Source organism: Pinus tabuliformis, chromosome 4_2 (genome assembly GCF_031772625.1).
Source record: "Pinus tabuliformis cultivar Carrire ecotype Pingquan chromosome 4_2, CPIR1, whole genome shotgun sequence".
In the NCBI taxonomy this organism is placed as follows: domain Eukaryota; kingdom Viridiplantae; phylum Streptophyta; class Pinopsida; order Pinales; family Pinaceae; genus Pinus; species Pinus tabuliformis.
In genome coordinates this window covers 1,007,728,378-1,007,752,068 of record NC_142304.1, presented here as the reverse complement: position 1 = coordinate 1,007,752,068, position 23,691 = coordinate 1,007,728,378, and positions in this window count along the sequence as shown.

The window sequence follows — 23,691 nt, the reverse complement described above, 5'->3', positions numbered from 1 at the left end:
CAATGCATTTTTTCAAAATATCTGCATCATGTTCCTATGTACGAATGTACTCCAACAACATGATTCTCCTCTACACAAAATCTTGTAGATGGTGATACCATATGTCAATATGCTTGGATCGATCATGAAAAACTGGATTCTCTGAGACTTTGATACAACTCCAATTTTCACAGTGAATCATTGTAGGGTCCATCATCTGACCAAACAAACCAAAAAGGATCTTCCTCATCCAGATAGCGTCACATGTTTCTTGGATAGAAGCCATGTACTATGCCTCTGCTGAGATGAGTGCAACAAATCACTACTTCCTACTATACTAAGAAACTGTTGTTGACCTAGCACTAAAAATTCCCCCCTAATGCACTCTTCTTGTGTAATGGACTACCTGCACAATCTGCAACTGTGAATCCTTGTAGCTTCACACCTTTTGTCTGCTTGTACCAAAGACCAAACTGAGTGGTGCCTCTGAGGTATCTCAACATATGCCTTGCTGCCTTCTAATAGAGTTCGGTTGGCTAACCATAGCTTGAGTAAGTTGGTTAACTGCATAACACATGGACAAAGTACATAATTGAACCCACAAGCTTCCTATAAATGCTATCCTCCACTACTTCACCTAAAGTAGCTTCTTCCTTCCTCCAATTTCCTACTAGAGGATTCTCCATGAGTTTGTTGCATCTCATTGGTATACTTTCCCTGAGAGACAAATAGTTCCCCATCTCCTTGCCATACTTCCATACCAAGAAAGTAATGCATGAGCCCCATGTCTTTCATCCCGAATTTTCTTGCAAATCCCTCTTTGTAAGACTTGATCAACTTATCATCACATGTTAGAATTAAATCATCGACATATAATACTATAATCAATAATTTACCTTCAACAATAATGTGGTAAAGGTTTACATCTACTTCACTTTTGGTGAAGCCCAACTCTATGAGATAATTTTTCATCTTGGTGTACCAAGCACGAGGTGCTTGTTTCAATCCATACAACACTCCCTTGAGTCTACACACATTTGAATCTCTATCAACGGTCTCAAATCCTTATGGCTGGTCTATGTACACCTCCTCCTCAATCACTCCATTAAGGAAAATTGCCTTTAAATCCATCTGATGTATGATCCATCCCATCTGCGCTGCAAGAGATAGAATTTGTCTATTGAAGAGTAACTTGCAAATAGAGAAAAGGTCTCCTCATAGTCAATTCCATCCACCTAAGAGAACCCCTTAACCACAAATCTAGCCTTGTGTTTCTCAATTCTTCCATATGCTACTTACTCCACCTTGTAGATCCACCTAGAACCTACCACTGACTGGTCCTCCATTCTTGGGACAAACTCCCACACATTGTTTCAGATAATCGAGTCATACTCCTCTACCATGGCATCTACCCATACTGATTTCTGCAATGCTTTCTCAAATGATGTTGGCTTAGTATCTATAATCTCACATCATATCCATGTAGCTAGTGTACTAATCTGATGACCTCCTCTCGTTGTGATGTGATGTGGGTGCTCCCATATTCTCTCTAGCATCATGCACTAATATGTCAGCTTCTCTAGTGTGCTTCCTTCCATATTTCGATGTCTCTTCTTGAGTGGATGTCTCCACTCTGTCTTCCTCTACTTGTGGTTGCTCCACAACTTCTATAGGTTATCCATTTGGAGCAAAAGATCCTCATCCAAAATAAATTGAAGATCCCTCTCAAGGGAACACCTCATTTCCTTCTCATCATATAACTTCACATATCTTCTGACAATTTTCATACTAAGAGATGGAAAATACACCCAATAGTTTTGAGTGTATCAGTGTACTCCACAAATATGCCCAACTCAATTTTAGGCTATAGTGTTTTCCTTGCATCCTTGGAAACAGGACAATAAACTGACGATCCAATGATCCTGAAGTGTGACACATTTGGATTTTTCTCTAGAATTATTCCTCTGGTGTACTCATGCCTAAAATCATGTGAGGACTCATGTTCTACAAATAAACAGTTGTGTTGCATGTTTTAGCCCACAAGTGCAATGATAGGCTTTGGTTATGGAAATTTCCCGTGCAGCTCCCACACTATTTTTTTCTTCCTCTTAGCAACCCCATTCTAATGTGGGTTATGAGGTGTTGTAAACTCCCTTTGAATGGATTTTTTTACAGAATTTCTTAAATTCATTTGACACATATTCTTTACCGTTATCTCTCTTGAGAGCCTTCACTATCCTGTTGTCTCTTTCTCAACAAATGCTTTAAATTCAACAAATTTGGAGAATTTATTTTTGTTTGTGGAAAAACCTGTGAACAGTTATTGAACCAATGTTTTGGACTAGCTTAGTGAGTCCATCATCAGGGCAATGAGATTTGTATTTTGAGAAGAGAGACCATGAAATTATGGAGCTACTAATAGTTGATTGAGATAATATTCAATGTTTTTTTTTTTTTTTTTTGGTCGGCTTACAAATGACTAACTAATTAATAATTATTTCTTTATTAATTTATTAATTTATCTATTTATTTATTAGTCTTATTATTATTAATTTATTTTTATTTTATTTATTTTTTATTTTATTATATATATATATATATATATATATATATATATATATATATATATATATATATATATATATATATATATATAGATATATATATATATATATATATATTAAGGGATTGATTAGGTATATATTTAAATTAATTAATTAATTAATTAATTATTATTATTATTATTATTTTTAATAAATTTATTTTATATAATTAATGTATTTGTCTTAATAAATATTAATCTGCGAAAGATCTAAAAGATTAATGTGTAAGGAATTAATCTAATATTAGTAATACATTATATAACTTAATGTATAAATAATTAAATAATCTATTAATATATTAGTATATTGTTAATAGTTAATAGTTAATTCATATTATAGATAATATTACTATGTTACTAACATAGCACTACAATATGATCATACCTCTGGTAGGACGGAGCGAAGAGAAGGATGTCGATGGCGAAACTGAATGCCCTGGTTGCTGGTAACTCCACAGTGGTAGCGGATTTGGATGCGGCCCACGGTAAGGCGAAAACCACAGTGAGTCAAACCCTGGAGAAAGCTCCAGTTCTGTGTCTGGCTGACGATACAAACGGAACGAAGAGGGTCTTAAGTGAGACATGCCTACACATCGAAGCTGTGGGGTTTCAAGCAAGCACGAAGGCCCTTTGTCGAGCCTCTATCCGGCAGTCAAAAACGATTTTTGTGACAGCGGTTTTGAGGGGCATTTCTTTTGGCCCTGCTCGGATCAAATCTCCGGATGGCTGCCAAAATTACTCTCCTGTACATCATCTGCCCAAGGGTAACAACTGGCTTTTCTCAGGGCCGAGGAACATCAGTGAAACCTGTGTTCACGGCGCAGGCCAAACCCAGAAAGATGGCTTGATAAAGCACTCGATACCTCGCCAAGGGTCAATGACGGGGTTGGTTTCCCAAGCGTTTAACCTCCAGGACAGTATGCTGAGCTCAGTGGAACAGCAGCATCTGTTGGGGCTCCTTATGTTGATGCAAAACGATGGTGACGTAGAGGAGAAGAACAGAATGGTTCTGGAAACTAGATTCATAGATTTCCGGAACTAGCAAAGGAAGCTTTCACTTGTCCTATCCAAAGAGGATGCGAGACAAGTGTTTGACGAAATGCCTAACCGATATTTGGTCTCATGGAGGAACCTGATCTCTTACTCTGCACAGAATGGTTTCTCTGTATAGATCTTAAGATATCGGCGTGAGATGAGGTGGTTAGAAGCTGAAATGCTTGTGCTCAGCCCTGTAGAAAAGGAAGCAATGGATATCAGAGAGATTTCAAACCCATGCGACCCTTTCCTAGCGATCAATTGTGTTGGCTGCCATGTGAAGAAATATCAACAACAACCACAGTTAGAGCCCTCAGTAAGCTATGCTTGCACCAGATTCTGCTCCTCTCAATTTCACAGAGGAAAGTAGGAATTAGACATCCCAGAATCTTTCCAGATCTTGATTGTGCTCCTCTCTGGCAAAACTCTACTTCAGTGGGTGAGCTCTTCAGATCTAGTCCAAGACCTCAAACAAATCCTGGAATTTAAGTTGGGGATCTCAGCGGCATCTCAACGACTCCTATATGAAGGAAAACAATTGGAGGATTCTAATCTACTTTCTTTTTACAAAATTCAAAGAAATGCTTCCATAATTTTTTCCCTGCGTCTGAGAGGGGGAGCTGGTGGACAGTCATCTTCAGCTGCAGCGTCCTCTTACAAAGATGTTGTCCATGCTCAGACGCACAAGAAAACAGCACCACCAGCCCAGGCTCCAAAACCCTTTTTGGTGGACAGACTGGAGGAAATCCCATCCATTGATATTAGGCATCCTGCGATGGACGTGCAATTCCAACTGTTCGCAGAAACTGGAATCATCTGCAGGTTCAATGGGCTATGGCCACGCACAGCAGATCTTTTCCACTGGATTCACACCAACTGGACCAAAAAGTGCAAGGTCCTTCTCTGCTCAAAAGGTTTCTTCATGGTGATGTTTGCTTGCAGTGAGGACTACCAAAAAGCATTAACTGAAGGACCATGGTTTTGGGACTCAGCGGGTTTATTCCTAACCCCCTGGTTCCCAGATTTTGATCCGTCTACAGCAATTATTACCAAAATCCCCATCTGGGTCAGACTTCCTAACCTCCCGGCGCATTTATGGAACTCTGTTGTGTTTCAAGCAATAGGTAATTCACTAGGACACTACCTCGACATAGACACATCCAAAGCGGAAGAGAGCATATACACATTCGCCAGAATCTGCGCAGAAATTGATATCAGCAAGGGTCTCCCTGAGCAGATTATTCTCAAAATGGGAGATTTCCATTGGACTCAGACTCTGGATTTCGAGAATACAGCCTTTCGATGTCGAAACTGCCATCTCACAGGGCACCTTCAGAATTCGTGCCCTTCGATGCCTGCCAAGAATAAGAAAGATAATTCTAAGCTGAAATCCAAAAGCTGGAAACCTCAAGCACCTCTCCCGATGTCTGTTTCTGTTTCCAGCTCAGATGAAGAGTTTGAGAAGGAGGATGAGGAAGATATGGACGCAACGCCAGCACAGGATACGCCATTGACTGGTCCTAAGGTATCCAAGGTCCCTCCTAATTCCCAGAAAAGAACTCTTGAGTCATCTCCTTCGGATTCAGACAAGGAGATCTCTCCCTCAGCCCAGCTCAGTTTACAAATCATGCCGGGGTCCCTCCTAATTCCCAGAAAAGAACTCTTGAGTCATCTCCTTCGGATTCAGACAAGGAGATCTCTCCCTCAGCCCAGCTCAGTTTACAAATCATGCCGGCCCAGCAGAGTAATCTTGGTTGGGTTAAAGTTGGTAAAAAGAAAGGAAAAAAAGGCCGAACCAATGCTTCTACCCCCGGTGAGTAGAATCCGCGGTTCGGTTCCTTCTTTTCTGCTCGTCTGGTTTCTTCTTGCTTAGTTCTGCTCTCTTCTAAACCTCTCTTTGGGACCGAGGTGGATTGTCTATCCTTTCCGGCTGCCCGTTTTCTTGTCAGGGGTTCTGAAGCTATCCTTTTTAGCTTGTAGTGTCTTCTGTCAGGTGTCACTATGTTTTTGTCCTTCTGACAGTTCTGGTTTTCTACCGCCCTGTGAGGTGTGCTTTTCTCTGTTTTCAGGTGCTCTGCTGTTTCTGTGCAGTTTCCTATTGTCAGGCCTGCTGTTTAGCGGCTGTTTTTCTGCAAATGCAGAAGTTTGTACTATATTTTCTTTTGTTAATATCAAAAGCTGACTTACACAAAAAAAAAACATAGCACTACAATATTAATATATTAATATTTATATAATGTGATATAATATAGGAGTTGTCTTTAGTGAGACTTTTTGGAAGCTTTTCTGGTGGGTTTTTCCGGTCAAATTTCTCTAAAATCCGGCAGCAATTTATTGAAATCGCAAGTTTGATAGCTAATTTCTACACAATCAAAGCGTCCTAGGGGTTTTTGAAGGTGTTGAATCCAAACATGTAGTTAAAATCCATTTTAAATAATACAAATCAAGATTTAACCTCAATTTTTTCGCGGGATTCCGTCAGCCGAATCTCCAAAAAGTCGCACTAAAGACAACTCCTATAATATATATTTTATTAATGAAGTGTCTTTAATGAATTAATCGTTTAATACCCTAATATCATGATAACAATCTATTAATTTATTATGGAAATGTATTAATAAATTATTGTATTAAAATTAATATGATATAATAATAAATTAGTAAATTAATATTAATGAAATACAATAACAATTTTATTTAATTAAATATTATTATTATTATTTATTTATTTATTTTTATTTTTAAATTTTTTAGATTTTAATGTTATGTATTTAAGTTCTTTGCAATGTATTAAATACTATACTAGTAATGTGCTTAATCAAGGATTATTTATGTTGACTAATTAAATTTTGTCTAAAAGAGGGTTAAAATTTTGTTTTATTTATTTATTTATTTATTATTATTTTTTAATGAATGAATGATTGTATATTTGTGTTTATTGTTTTTTAATTTTATTTAATAAGGGTTTCCAGGTGTTACTTAATTTTAGCCCTTCGTCTCTATTCATGTTGTTGGAAGATTTTTCGATTTCAATTGCTTCTTTCACCCTTCTTTTTAAATAATGGTCTTCCTTGTGAATTAATTTTGCTTGTTCCATACAAATGTAGTGTGAGGAGGAACATGCATGCTCTACTAGACCTGATTTTCCAACCTGTTTCTTGTAATATCATTAATGTGTTCTTTTAACCTTATGCCAACGAATCTCCTTGTTTCACCTATATATACTTTTCCACATGAGCAGGGAACCGAGTATACTCCTTTGTGATTTTTTGGGTCTATTATGTCCTTGGCAGAGTCAAGCATGTTTTTTATGGTGTTAGGGGGTGTGAAGGCAACCATGATGTTATGCTTGGAGAGAATTCTGGAAATTTTGTCTGTGGTTCCTTTTATATAAGGTAAGGAGATTCTAGGGTTTTTAGGAGTTTTTCTTTTTTGGATATTGGTTGAGGATTCTTTAATTATTTTTTGGATAATGTTTTTCTGATAGCCATTGTTTATCAAGACCTTATAGAGGTGGTTGAGTTCTTCTTCTAAATGTTCAGGGTCAGAGATTCTAGAAGCTCTGGTAGCTAGGGTTTTGATGACACCAAGTTTTTTCTTCGGATGGTGGTGGGAATTTGAATGAAGATATTTGTCGGTGTGAGTTTGTTTCTTGAAGACCTATTGGCTTAGTTTTCCATTTTTCTTGTTAAGGAGGACATATAGGAAGGGGAGTTGGTTGTCTTTTTCAATTTCAATAGTGAAGTTTATGTGTTCAGAGAGGCTGTTTATGGAGAATGTCTGGTCTTTGTTTTGCATGAAGAAGATCCAATACTTCCATGAGAAATAATCTACAAATATCCCATAATGCCTATGTTTTTTCATGGAGGCTATCAAGAAAGGTCCACATAAATCTAAGTGTACCCTTTCAAGGACTTCTTGCAATTTATGGTCTTGCTCATGGAAGGTGGCCTTCATGTTACTTCCCCAATGTACACCCTTTGCATGTATCTCTCTACTCTAGTGCACCCTTGGTAAGTCCTGTATAAATATGATGCATGATATTCAAAGCTCCATGGTGCAAATGGCCCAATCTTCTATGCCATAATTCACCATTGTCTCAGTTTTGCACCTTCTCTTCTTTTGTGCTTAGTCTTGCACAATTTACTACGTCCAATTTGTATAGGCTCTTCACCCGAACCCCTATCTGCTTCACTTGTCCGATGACAATGTGTATAAGGAAAGCCTTCCTTTTCTAAATATCACATCATAGCCTCGGTCTTCCAAAATGGCAACTGAAATGAGATTATTCTTGAGACCCCGAACATACATCACATATTTTAATTTGAGATGGGAGCTAGACTCCCTCTCAAAAGTAACTGTACCGATCCTAGTCATACTATACCTTCCATAATCTCCAATTTCAATGTGTATCTAGAGGTCCTTCTCCTCCAAGTCACTGAAGAATTCATGATTACCCACCATATGGAATGAGGCCCCACTATCTAGAACCACACAATATGCATCATCGTTCTCACCATACAAGCTATGAGGTTGAAATCAAGTTCGAATTGTGAAGCAATAACTTCACCCTCCACTCCTCTTGAGGGATTCTTACCCACCTTATTATGTGGACACTTCCTAGCATAGTGTCCCAGTTCATAATAGTGAAAACATTTAGTCTTCAACAAGTCCGTCTTCTTGCATGCCTAACTATAATCTGATTTGAAATGGGATTATTCACTTTCCCTTTATTTTTATTTCCATCCAAGGCATAGTTCTTCTCTTCATCACACTTGGATGAGATTCCATCTCTGGTGTTCCACATTATCTCTTCTTGCACCAAGTCGGACCACAATCGCTCCAAATTTGGTAGCTTCTACCTCCAATTTACTGAATTGGTATTTGTGCCAGCTCTTAGGAAGGCCTAGAAGTGCTAGGCTCACCAGATCATATTCAACAATTGTAATACCAACTCTCCCAAGTTAATCTCGACATTGTGTTAACTTGCTCAAGTACTTTGGTATTGTGTCTCCCTTTTCCATCTTGATCTAGTGAATCTTGTCCTTCAGTGCCAACTTCCTATGGTCACTTCTATTCTAAAACAAGTTTATCAAGGCTTGTGACATGGCATATGGAGTCTCCTTTACATGGAGGTTCATGAAAATATGATCTTGAACTACTTCTAGTATGATCCTCCTCACCTTTTCCACACATTTCTTCTAGTCCACCAGTTCTTGAGCATCAGCTATTGGAGGATTTGGAATATCATTTTCTATGAATTCCTTCAACCCATTATCTTCCAACATTGCCTACATCATGCCCTTCCGAGCTTGTAATTTGAGTTTCCCTAGGGTCATACTTAACTCTTAATCCATTGAACGACATCCTACTGACTCTAAAGAATGATACTGCAAATTTGATTCACCTGCAAAGGAAAACTTGAAATCTTCTCTTATATTGTGATTCTTTCTCTAATAACATATAGAAATTCCTTGTAGATTCAAACTACCTATGAAATGTATCTAAATCAAAATACTTGAATCTACTATACAAGTCGTAGAAACAATTAAATGATCAAGAAATAACAAAGAATATATGAGATAAAATTCAATCACACATTACAAAATGATTTTCTAGGGTAAAGAAATTTTCTCAAACCCCTCCTATCTATATACTTCATAAGTAAAAAAATAGAGAAGATTTACAATTATTTCTCAAGCTTGAGCAACCTCTGCACTAGTACAATCTATCTCACTACTCAACAAGCTTCCTTTGGTCAATACTTAACCAAATCCTAGCTTTCCCAAGTCCCTATTTCCTTGCGTTGTTCCTCAACTAATTATCCCCCTAATAATTAGGGGAATTCCCAATTAGAATGGTGCAATTCCCAATAGTCCTTCCTCTGACTAGATGCACCACTTGTAAACATTGATTATGATACAATTGATAGTACACTTCTTTTGAACTCCAATCTCAACTAGACAACTCGAGTTATATGCATGGATGAGTTAGTATAGGTTGATTAATCAATTTAACTAGATGATCACTCAGTGTGAAATTAGTTACACACCCTCGACTGAGCCTCCACTAATTATACTAATAGTGAGAACTAGTTACACTGAAATTAACTAAAATTAACTAATTCGAACTTCTATAAAATAGAAATCAATCATAACAAAACAAAACTCACGTGACTCCTACTTCAATTAATTGATTTAACTGAACGATAAGTCCCATATTACTTCAGTTAAATTCTTCCAAAGTATTTCTCTGAAATTAGAATTCGAATTTCTCCTAATTTAATTAAGGGAAAATCAAATTAGGAATTTCTTGTTGCATTTTTAACAAAACTTGCCCTGCTTCCCACACTGAAGTAACATTATGTGTTTCATATATCATTTCTTAAAAGTATATACATGATGCTAATCTTATTATTGATTGGGATTTGATATAGGTGGGAATGTGAGAATTACAACTAGAACTTCATTGCATATTCAATAGGTGGGAGACGACAGTCAAAAATTGAGTCCTTGCAAAGGTGAAGGTATAATGTGTAACAACACTCTGTTTATTTTCTATGTAAATAAAATTAAACCAAGGTCATGGGACATGTATTCTAGGTTGAATGGAGGGAAAAAGATTATAGTGGGCATCACTTTTGGTTAATTAATGGCTATGGAATTGGTAAAGGAAAATAGGAAATAAATGGAAATTAATATGAGAAATAAAGGAAAATAGGATAAAAGGGAGATGAAGAGACAAAAATATGCATGCAAGGGAAATTAGAGAGAAATTAGGGGAAATTGAAGAAAAAAAGGAAAATGGAAAGGAAAAAACTAGACATCAATTATAAAAAGGCATTAGAGAAATAGCTCATAGCTTTTGTAAGTTCTAGATTTTATCACTTCTAGAGATAGAACTCTAAGAGAAAAGAGAGGAAGCACTTGAATAAGAAAGAAAGCAAAGGAAACAAATTAAGTACAAGGAAAATCTTGGAACAATTGCTATAACAGGTTTGCATTGTAGGTAATAGGTTGCATGTGTGATTTCTTTCTTGAGATTTGAATCCATGGTACATGCATTTCATTGTTTAGTTCATTTGTTGCATTGGCATGGGATTTTCCTGGATTGAAAGTTGTTTCAACCTTGCCTTTCCATTTCCTCGATAGTCATGGTGTTGCCTTAGCATTGTTTTGGTTTAAGCTTTGCATGGCTAGTATAATTTTGATATAGTGGTCTCGAAAAATTCCCAAGGGTCAATGATTTGATTGGGAAAGTTAGTTTTGTTGTGCTAAATTCCTTTTCAAAATATGTTAAAAGTTCTTAAGGATTCATGAGGTTAATTGCAAGTTTAAACATGATTTTTTGAGTGCTTTTATGTAAACTTTGTGTGCAAATTAACATAAACAAATGATTGAACAACAACATATAACAGACATAAACATCACCATAAACAATATCATAGCAGCACATGATGAAGGAGTTCACCTCTCCTGGGCTATGTCTCCTTAGTCTAGCTTCCATGGCTTGGCCCTCTCTATTATGCTCAAAAGTGTAAATACATAAGTTTACAATGCTTAGAAAGGTCTGAAACCTGTTCCAGTGGCTCCAAAATGCCCAAAAATTCCTGTGTAGCCTCTTTCTACTCCTGATTTGGTCAAAAAATGAAGAATTTATTGCCTTTCTAAGTTTTTTTCTAATCACACCATAAATTCCCCAAAACTAGGCATCATCCTACAATTTCGCTCCAAATTGCACTAACGAAGTGACAATTTCCCCGATTTTTGGGCGAAATTGTGAGACACTTTAAATGTCTGCTATTGCCTTAAAACCACAAATTGTGGCCATATGGGGGCCACGTGCCCGAGGCTAAGGCCAACGGCCCGCCCCCACTGGCTGGACCCCTACACTATTCACTGGTGGTCGTATGTTGGTGGCGTGACCAAGGGTTGGCCCCCACGGGCTAGACCTTCCCCAAAATCACGCACATTTAACATTTAAATAGCAGTCGTGAACTAATATGGTTAACTCATAATTGGTGGTGCATTGGTAGAAGGATTTGGACTGTTGCTTGGTGGTCATAGGTTCAATCCCTGCTACTACTACCCGAACCTTGACCCAAAATTTTAGTGGCCCCTGAGCTGCCACATGGCGGCCTCTAGTTAGGCCATGTGTCAGCCTGTGGTTGGCCACCAACCAACTAATAAAAATATGCCAAATTTCACCAATGAGAATGTGGCACTTGGCACAACGTGATTCGCTAAGCCTGTTGACTAGTCAAACTACCACATAGGCCTGCACAGTCAACCCCACGTCAGCAATACAGACTGCTAACTTCATTGTCAATTTTTTACAAAAATTCGCATGTTTAGAAAAGTGAATAGAACATCATTCCAGGAGCATACAGTGTCCATTTTGCGCGAAATTAGTTGCACTAGATTCAGGATGACGAGCACTACGCCATCATTCAGGATCCACACTAATCCAAAAAATTTGAATTTTGAGCGATTTTTTAAGCACCTGATGATTCCTCCCCACTAGAATCCTTTTGGGCCCCAAAATATCAGTTTCAATTGTTGAGCAGGCGAGGGTACATTTCCCTCACCTTTCCAATCTCGATCCATTTGGCCTTTAAAAGATTTTTTCAGTTGAGCCCTGCTAGAAGGTAATCCACATTCCCTCGTTTTCAAGACCTTGTTCTTCTGTTAAGAATGGTTTCTTTTTGTAGTTCATTAAGGTGTTCAGGAGAAAACTCCTCAATGGAAGGAATTTGGACATTTTCTCCTTGATCTTCTATCAAAGGAGGATCATACAACCTTAAGTTGTGAAAATTAACAACAACATGAATTTGCATATATGAAGGGAAATCCAACCTGAAAGCATTGTTACCAATCTTTTCCAAAATTTTGATTGGACCATATCTAATTGGTTTTAGTTTTTTACCTTCTCCTTGGAGCTTCTCTTTGATAATGTGAATCCAAACTTCATCACCGACTTGGAACTTGTGATCTACACAATGCTTGTCATTCCTTTCTTTGTACTTGCCATGGCTCTTTTCCAACTATTATTAAACTCTTTGGTGTACCAATTGGATTTTTTCAATGAACCTTCTTGCTTTTTCTATGTCACTATGACCCTCAATAGAAACATCCTTTTGAAAAATGAAATCCAAAGGAGACCTAGGCAAGTATCCCAAACATGCCTCAAATGGCGATGTTTGAGTTGAAGAGTGCTTGGCTTGGTTGTAAGCATGTTGAATGTAGTGAAAATGTTCATCCCACAACTTAGGATGCTTGTTGCAATACCCATGAATAAGATGTATCACTTCCTTGTTCACCACCTTTGTTTGACCATCTGTTTGTGGACAAAATTTTGTACTCTTTTTCAATTTGGTGTCCATGAATCCCCACAAGCTTGACCAAAAATTCCCAACAAATCAAGAATCTCGATCACTAACAATGGATGTGGGAAATCCAAAATGCACCCATACATTCTGAAAGAATAACTGAGTAGTTTGTTCAACTGTAATTTTCTTTTTACATGGCATCAAAATACACATTTTGCTGAACCTATCCACAACTACATAAAAATAATCATGACCTCTTTTTGATAATGGAATACCTCCTACAAAATCCATAGAAGCACTCTACCACAATCTTGAAGGAACCGGAAGTGGTGTGTACAATCCTAACTTCCTATTGCTAGGCTTACTGACTGCACATAATGAACATCCTTTAATAAAATGTGACACACTTTCAAGCATACGAGGCCAATAACAATACCTTTGTAGATGTTCCACCGTCTTACTTACACCAAAATGACCAACAATAAGAGAAGTATGTACCTCTCTTATGATGTTGACTCTTTCTCCCTGTGGAATACAAATCTTGCCAAGATGGTACAATAAGTTATCATGCAAATGATAATCCAATTCCTCTACTTGGTTACCTTGACTCAAGCTTGCATAAACATCCTGAAAGTCATTGTCTAATGCATATTGCTCAATATAACTTTCATGCAAAATAGAATTATGCTTGAGTAAAGTAGTTGCACTAATAATAGGCCTAGAAAGAATATCAACAACTTTATTGTAGATACCTTTCTTATACCTTATTACCAAGTGGAATTGTTGAAGAAAACCCATCCATCGGAAGTGCCTTGATTGTTACAACTTAAATTGAGATTGCAAGTATTGTAATGGCTGATGATGAGTGTGAATGATTGTTTCCTTACCCATGAAGTAGTGTTTCCACTTTTTCACACTTTTCACCAATGCATACAATTCCTTGTCATATGTAGAATAATTAATCATTGCACCATTGAAATTTTCTGAATGAAAATAGATAGGCTTACCATGTTGCATGAGGACTGCACCCATGGCATAGTCACTAGCATCATTATGGATCTCAAATGACTCTCTCAAGTCTAGAAGTGCAAGTACTGGAATTGAAATGATATTTTCCTTCAATGTATCAAAGGCCTTTTTTTGTTTCCCTCCCCACTGAAAAACCTTTTTCACAGTAGTCAATGCATGCAAAGGAGCTGCTATAGAAGAAAAGTTAGCAATGAATTTCCTCAAATATTGGGTTGCTCCTAAGAAAATTATTACCTTGGTAACTGTCTTGGGCCTTGGCCAATTCAAAATGACATCAACCTTGGAGGGATATATTTTCAAATCACCTCCTCCAACAATATGACCCAAGTGAACTAAAGAAGTTTTTCCAAACTCACACTTTGACATCTTCAAATACAATTGTTCTTTCTTTAAGACATCAAGTACTTTTTTCACATGCTTGACATGTTAATCACAAGATTTACTAAAAATTAATATGTCATCTAATTAGACTATAACAAACTCGTCAATCAATGGCCGCAACACATCATTCATCACATGCATGAAAGTAGCAAGAGAATTACATAAACAAAGGCATAACTAGCCATTCAGCCAAACCTTGTTTCATTTTGAATGTTTTCTTCCAAATGTCTCCCTCAGCAATTCTAATTTGATGGTAGCCACTCCTTAAGTACAACTTAGTAAAATAATTTGCATCTTTCAGTTGATCAAGTAAATCATCTGTTCTAGGCAGTGGGTAACAGTTATTTACCATAATCTTGTTCAATGCACACAATTCCACACACATGTGCCATCTTCCATCCTTCTTTGGCACCAAAACAATAGGTGAACCACATTGTGAAGAACTTGGCCTGATGATCCCTTTATCCAACAACTCTTGAATTTTATTTTTAATTTCTTCACTTTCCATCGCTAACATCTTGTACATGCCAATGTTAGGAAGATGACTATCTTACTGCAACTGTATCTCATGTTGGATTCCTCTCTTGGGAGGCAATCCTTTTGGTTCCTGAAGCATCTCATCGTATTGGTTAACAACATCAACCAATTCAAATTTCAATCTTGAATCACAACCTTTAAAAGTTCCATTATCAACATCATTCTTGGGTTTGATGATTAGAAGCACAAAATTCTTTCTTGAATTCACTAGTATTTTCATCTGCCCCACATTAACAAGTGAAAGATTTAGTTTCTTGCTATGGGCTCTCACAATATACTCTACTCGATCTTTAAAAAATTGGTATTTGTTTTCATGTCTATGCAAGATAGTTTTTTTGTCAGAGAGATACGGGCTGCCCAAAACTATACGACACATATTTAATGTCACAACATCAAGATCCACTTCATCTATGAAATTTGCAGTAATGGAAAATTTTAGTTTACACTTTCTAGTTACTTCCAATTGTGCATTGTCACACACCCATCCTAATTGTTGGGTTGTGTTATATTCTTTCCACGACTAGCCCACGTAATTAACCGGGGGTTTGATGGGGGGGCCGGAGCCCCACCTTTGTTGTGCCGATTGCGTAGCGAGGGGAGTCACAGGGGGTTTAAGGGGTACATGTAACCCCACTCTACGGGGTCCGGGGCAGTGCCCCAGAAAATTTTGGTTTTGGACCCTATGTTAGGTTGGGCGGACCTACCTATGTTTTTGTGCATGTTTTTCACACATGGTTTTGGACACGATGGTTTTCAGTCCATGGTTTTGGATGCTTTGGCATGTATAAATATGTATTGTAACATTGAAAGGAACATAATGAAAAACAGGATGGTAGTCCTAGTTTTTGGATCCAGGGGAAAATCTCTATGTATATGTGTTTTATGTGTTATGCTCTCGTATTGTTTATTTTCTGTGTTTTAGAATTCGTATGCAGGTAATTTCTGTACAGGGTTAAAACCTACATTTGGTATTAGAGCTATTTTGGCTTCAAGGGGACGCCTTTGTTGCTGAGGGGTTTCACTCGAGCCTATGGTAGACCATGTTCAGTGTGAGATCTATGAGATCGATTCTAGTGGTGAAAGAAGATGGCGAGAAGTGGAAAGATAGATTTAAAGAAATTTAATGTCAGAGTTTTGAGTTGTGGAAACTCAAGATGGAGGATCTATTTGTGGATAAAGATCAATGGATCGTGGTAGATCTAGGTACTAAACCAATGGGAGTGTCCGATGAAGAATGGAAAAAGTTGGATCAGAAGGCAAAGAGCACAATACGATTGTGTGTCTTAGATTCAGTGTTGCTGAATGTATTAGGGGAAGCTACGACAAAGGATTTATGGGACAAGTTAGGGACTTTGTACCAATCTAAGTCTCTGGTAAATAAACTATTCCTATGAAAAAAGTTGTATAACCTAAGGATGAAAGATGGAGACTCGGTGACAAAGCATTTGAACACATATAATACTATGGTAAGTTAGTTAGCATCTGTTGAAATTAAAATTTCAGATGAAGATAAGTGCATCAGTTTGTTGTGTTCTCTACCAGATTTTTGGGATAGTCTGGTTATTGCAATAGGTAACAATGAAACTGCCTTGTAGTTTGATGAAATAGTCTCATCCTTGTTGACGGAGGAGATGAGATGGAAAAATATGGAGAGCCAAAATGGTGATGCCTTGTCTGTACGAGGACGGTCCTATAATAGAAACAAAAATAAGTCATTGAGTGGGAGATCTAAATCTAGAGGGAGATCTAAATCTCCATGAAAACCTATAAAGGTGGTGTGCTGGAAATGCGGAAAGGAAGGGCACTACAAAAGGGACTATAAATCTAAAGCTCCTGATAAAGGAAAGGGATCTGATGATACTCTTTCTACAGAGGTGAAAACCACCTCAGATGAAGGTGGAGATGTGTACTTTGCTTCTTCAAGTACACATGTAGATCATGAGGCATGGTTGATTGACTCTGGTGCATCCTTTCACTTCAGTCCCCATAGAGAGTGGTTCTCCGAGTATAAGAAATACGATAGTGGTGATGTCTTCTTAGGGGATGATAGGAAGGCTAGAATCGTTTGTTGCATGGTGGAAGGGTTAGAACACTTTTGGGTGCTCTCCATATTCCTGCATTGGCTAGAAATCTGATTTCTATAAGCAAGCTCGATGATGCAGGTGTACAAATAGTGTTCGAGAAGGATACTTGTAAGATGGTTTGGGGAGCACTGGTATTGATTTGGGGAGTTCAGATTGGAATTCTGTACAAACTGCAAAGTAGCACTATTGTTGATGGGTGCAACAATTTTGTGGTTCCTAAAAGTGGAGTAGAAAATCTAGTAGTCTCTGGAGAGAAAACCATGATGTGGCATCAAAGGCTTGGACATAATGGAGAGAAGGGCCTTCGAATACTTCATGGTAAAGGGATGGTAGAAGGTATGAGTAATAGCTCTCTTGATTTTGATTTCTGTGAAAATTGTGTATATGGGAAGTAGAATTGGGTGAGTTTCCCCTCTCGTGGTAAGAGGGCGAAACATATATTAGAGCTTGTGCATAGTGATGTGTTTGGACGTGTGAAGGTTCCATCACTGGGTAAGTCTTTGTATTTTGTATCATTTATAGATGTCTTCTCAAGGAATACATGCATATATTTCCTTAAGAATAAATCTGAAGTCTTTGACATGTTTAAAGAATTCAAGGCTCTAGTGGAAAGCTAGACAGAGAAGAAGATAAAGGTGCTAAGGACAGATAATGGTGGAGAGTTTTGCAGTAAGGAATTTGAAGAATTTTGTAAGAAGTGTGGTATAGCGCGGCAAAATAATACTCCATATACACCTCAACAAAATGGAGTAGCAGAAAGAATGAAAAAGACGTTGATGGAAAGGGTAAGAAGCATGCTCAGTGGTGCCAGGTTAGGACAGGAATTCTGGGTAGAGGCAATGGAGACAACATGTTACCTGGTCAATAGATCACCTTCTTCAGTGTTGGAGGATAAAACTCCACAAGAGGTATGGACTGGTAAGAAACCCTCTCTTTCACATCTGAGGGTATTTGGATGTGATGCATATGTACATGTGCCAAAGGAGAAATGAACCAAGTTGGATAGTAAATCTGAAAAATGCATCGTTATTGGGTATAAGGATGGTTTAAAGGGTTATAAGCTTTGGAACCCAGTAACAAGGAAGGTTTTGTACAGCCGAGATGTGGTGTTCAGAGAGGTGAAATATGTTATTAAACATGAAGTCCAACCAAAGGAACCTAAGAAGATAGAGTTTGAGCTAAAGGAGGAAGAATCAGACTCTACAGCAGAGGAGGAATCAGAAGATGAAGAGCCATAAACTTTGGGTGTGAGAAGATCAGTTCGAGAAAGAAGGCAGCTAGAAAGGTATAGTCCATCTGCTTTCTGTTCAAATTTTTCTTTATCTATTACTGATGATGATCCCAAAACTTTAAAGGAAGTAGTAGATTCAAAGGATGAAAAACTCTGGAAAGAGGCCATGGTTTATGAAATGGCATCTTTGCACAAAAATAAGGCTTGGGATTTGGTGGAGTTGCCAACTGGAAGGAAACCCATTGGCAGAAAATGGGTGTTCAAGAAGAATACAAATGCAAAAGGAAAGGTGGAGAAATACAAAGCTCGGTTGGTAGCAAAAGGTTATTCCTAGGTGTCGGGAATTGATTTTGGTGATATTTTTTCTCCTGTTGCCAAGGTAGCTTCTATTATATTACTTTTATCTGTTGTTGCTGCTTTTTATTTTGAGGTAGAACAGATGGATGTAAAGACAACATTTCTTCACGGGGATCTGGAAGAGGATATCTACATGAAGCAACCCAAAGGCTTTGTGGTAAAGGGTAAGAAAGAACTGGTATGCAAGTTAAAGAAGTCTTTGTATGGGTTAAAACAGTCACCAAGGACATGGTATCAGAAATTTGATACATTTATATGGGGACTTTGCTTCACCAGAAGCAAAGCAGATCACTGTGTGTATTTTAAATTAATTGATGACCGTGTTATTTATCTGGTCTTGTATGTGGATGATTTGTTACTGGTTGGAAATGACAAAGAAATTATCCAGGATTTGAAGACCCAATTGTCCTCCAAATTCGACATGAAATATCTTGGTGCTGCAAACTATATTTTGGGCATGGAAATTAAAAGAGATCGGGCAAAGAGGAAGATTTGGTTAAACCAGAGGAAGTATGTCAAGACAATATTGTAGAGGTTGAATATGCAGGATAGTAAACAGGTGAAGATTCCTATTCCTGTAGGTGTAAAGTTATTTGCTGAACAGTGTCCCAAGACACAAGAAGAGGAAGAGGACATGTCCCGTGTTCCATATGCAAGTGTAGTAGGTAACCTGATGTATTCGATGGTTTGTACTAGACTAGACATTGCACATGCAGTGGGAGTATTGAGCAGGTTTATGTCAAAACCAGGGAAGGAGAACTGGACAATAGTGAAGAAGGTTTTCAGGTATTTTTGTGGCACCAATGATTATGGTTTGTGCTACCAAGGAAGACCAGGATTGGATAGAGTGTTGGATATTCGTGCCTTTTTTGATGCATACTGGGCTGGAGATCTAGATCAGAGAAGATCTACAAGTGGGTATGTGTTTAACCTATTTGGAGGTGCAGTCAGTTGGATGAGTAAGAAACAATCTATAGTGGCACTATCAACTACAGAGGCAGAATACATGGCAACCACTCATGTAAGCAAGGAAGCAGTTTGGTTGCAGAGATTGTGTTCAAGTATGGGGTTAGTACACGGAGCTATAAGGATAGATTGTGACAACAAAAGTTCCTTTTTCTTGGCAAAGAACCCTGCATATCATTCAAAGACAAAGCACATTGATGTTCACTATCACTTTTTAAGGACTATGATAGAAGACAAAAAGGTGTTGTTGGTAAAGGTGAACACTTTGAAGAATATTGCAGATGCATTGGCAAAATATCTGAGATTTGAGAAGTTCTCTTGGTGTAGAGAAACAATGGGCATTGCAAGGTTGGATAAATGACTAAGCTCTCTTGTGGCACCCTGTGGAAAGAAAATAACAAGTGGGAGAATGTCGGGTTGTGTTATATTCTTTCCATGACTAGCCCACATAGTTAACTGAGGGGTTAGAGGGGGGTGGAGCCCCACCTTCATTGTGTCGATTGCATAGCAAGGGGAGTCACAGAGGGTTTGAGGGGTACAGGTAACCCCACTCTATGGGGTCCATGACAGCGCCCTAGAAAATTTTGGTTTTGGACCCTATGTTAGGTTAGGCGGACCTACCTATGGTTTTGTGCATGTTTTTCGCACAAGGTTTTGGACACGATGGTTTTCAGTCCATGATTTTGGACACAATGCTTTTTAGTCCATGGTATTAGATGCTTCGGTATTTATAAATATGTATTGTAACATTGAAAGGAACATAATGAAAAATATGCTGGTAGTCTCGATTTTGGGATCCAAGGGAAAAAATCTCTATGTATATGTGTTTTATGTGTTATGCTCTCGCATTATTTATTTTCTATGTTTTATAATTCGTATGTAGGTAATTTCTATACAGGGTTAAAACCTACACTAATGGATATGGCTTATGATGTGGAATGGTTTCCAAGTTTAAACTTTTGACAATGTTTTCAGAGATGAGATTGGCTTGAGAGCCACTATAAAAAATAGTATCAATTTTGCTATGTTTTGAGATTACCCTTATGTGAAAAATTTATATCCTCTTATTTTCATTTGGAGTTTCATTGTATAAATATTAAGTACTAGTGCTAGCATTAGATTCTTTTCTTTTCATACCCATGGCCATAATTTTAGTTTCATCACCCGAATCGGATCACAAATCCTGTTGAGTGGTTACAACTGTCTTTTTTTTCCCTTGTTGTTGAATTTTTTTGGTTTCATCTCGGGATGAAGCTTCCAACAATGAGCTTCATCATGACCCTCTTTGGAATAATGCTTGCATATTAATTTCTCTCCTTCTTTCTTAATGGATGCATTTTTCTTTCCTTTCCTTTTGAAACCCTTTCCTTTTCTTTTACCCTTGAATGGCTTTTTACTGCCCTCTTCTGGAGTATTTTTTCCTCTTTCCTCAAGATGGGTGGCTTGCACACACACCTCATCTAGATTATTGAGATTAAAAATAAGGATAATATGCATAAGGAAACTGTGTAAACCCCCTATGTACTTGTTGAGGCCTCGAAAATCACTGCCACAACAAAGGGGAAACCACCCGGTCCGGACCTTAGTGCAGCTCCTTTTCCGTTTGGAATAGTGGTTCCGACTGGGGATAATGGGACCAGTTTCCCAAGAATTATAAGTGAATGGGATGGATGAGTGCCTTATGACATAAGATGGTAATAAGCGGACAGCTAAACTATAAACAAAATGTAATGACTATAATCGGATCCCGGGATTTATCACTTTGCAAAGCGTAGCGTTTGATGATCTGTGCTTTAAGGCAGGCATGTAGATGACTCTAACACTTTAAGCATAGATATTTAAAACCATTTAAACATTGCTCTGCATAATTAGTTATGCAGAGCGATTAGAGCGAATTACTACACTTAATCATTCATATCATTGATACATGCATGGGTGAAAGAGATAACAAATCATCAAAACATTCAATAGTGAAACGAAATGAAGATTCGCTGTTATATCGCATACATGCATTCAGCAATAGCAAAGATAATAACACAGTAATTCATATAATAAGAAGGAACATAGATACAGATAATAGTACCATGTAAGCTGCTCGATCAATCCAGTATATTAATCACTATGTCGCAGTCCTTCCTTCAAATCAGAAAGCATTCCAAACAATAGACAGTCATGCGCAATTGTGTAAAACAGCCTTCTAATCAAAATTCAGAACCGTTGGTCGAGTTTCACAAAAGAATATAGACTGAAGCACAATAGTGCAAACTTCAGCCTTTTAAGTCTGTTACAAAATTTTACGACCCTTTCCAAAACAATGAAAGGGTCTATAAATACTATACTAATCTAAATATCTAAACAACTGAAAAGCTATTAAATTGGCATCAATAAATGTTTGTTCCATCTTTCTTGGCAATCTGGCAATTGGCGGCAATGATTCATTTGGTGGGTTCTTTGCCTTTACTCCTTAGCTGACATATCGCCAGCATTGGCTCTACTTCTGGTGGAGTGTTGAGACGCGAAGTTAGCTGGGCATCATATGTAGCATCTTGAATGTCGGGGATCAAGCATCCGAGGGCATCTGTTAAACACTTGAGAGCAGACCTTTGAGTATGTGGCTTGATTAGAAAGAGCCAATATGCATCAGAGGTTAAAGTATTTACTCCGGTAATTAACTTCCTCTGTTCCTCCAAGTCATGATAACTTGATTCTTCAAGCATACCTGCTATTGTTATGCTTCTAGGTGTGCACTTGGAGATCATATTTGCCAAATAAAGTGTATCATTGACTAGGTTGATCATATTGCTGGCAATTATTTTACACCTGGAAGCCGCCCTTTCTGCTTTCATTACCTGAGTGTTCCATTCCATGAAGAGGATGTCTTTGTACGCTTCATGGATTCGGGACAAATTCGCCACTTTCCCTTTGTCAGTGACTTGCCACTCAATATAATCGGATATGGCTTCTTTGGCCTGATCTAGCTCATTCCTGGCCTTCTCTATTTGCTCACACACTGTTGTAGATATTTCGCATAATGGCTCAGCCTAAGCAAGTTGTTGACATAGAAGTCTGATCTGAGACAATAATGCGCCATTTATTTGAGTTGCTTCTGCTCTGAAAACTTTCACATTCTGTGTGCTCTTGATACCTTCGAGCTGTGCTGATAGTTGAGCTATTTGCTCATCTTTCGATTTCATCATCAGCTCATTTGATGCTTTCAACTGTGACAATGCCTCCGACAATTCTTTTGCCTTCTGAGTTTCACTTTGGTCTATCCTTTGTCTTTCAATTTGCAGTTGCTGGGTTAACAAATTGTTTTCTTGTTGTTGAGCCAGCAACTGCTCTTCCACCTGTGCTACTTTGTTTTTCGCTTCAATTACCTCTGCCTGTAATGCATATATTTCATGGTCCTTAGTCTTCAACAGAAGACTTACCTCCGATGCTTTGTCGATAGTTGCTGCAGAATAAGCTCCCGCGAATTGCGACAGCTTTGTTAGATCATCGGAGGGATCCAAATCCTCCTTCCAGACCATATTGCCCGTGACTGTTTGCTCAGGAAAGATAGAAGGTTGATCACGCCTTCGTCTTTTCTTAGAGCGCTTGATAACGGCTCTATGCTTTGGGCTGTAGAAGATATCCAGGGGAGGAATTTCTTCCACCTGGAGAACAATTTGATCGGAAGGGTCCTTATTGATTATCTCGACATGCTGTGAAATGGGTGGGTCGCTGGTTCCTCCTAGAACCTGAGAAGAAGTGGTATCGGGCGCATCGCTTTTTTTAGAGGAGCCTTTGTCTTTGGAGCCTTCTTTACCACTGATAATGGAATCGAATTGGTTCCATTGTTTAATCAATTCAGGATCGGTGGAGGTTTGCTTATGTTGCTCTGTATGGACTTTGCTCCGTTCTTTTTCTTGTTCTAACTTCTGCTGTTCTTCAAGTGCTTTTCGCTGCTGCTCCTCCAATTCCTTTTTCTGCCTATCTGCTAGTTCTTTCTTTAGTTTCTCTTCTTCCTTCTTCTTCCTCTGCTCTTCTTCCTTCTTTGCCTTTTGTTGCCTTTCTATCTGATCCTTTTTCTGCCTCTCTGCTTGCTCTTTTCTTTGCTTCTCAGCCTGCAGCTTCTTCTGCCGTTCCTCCTGTTGTTTATCCTGTTCTTTAGTTGTAACAG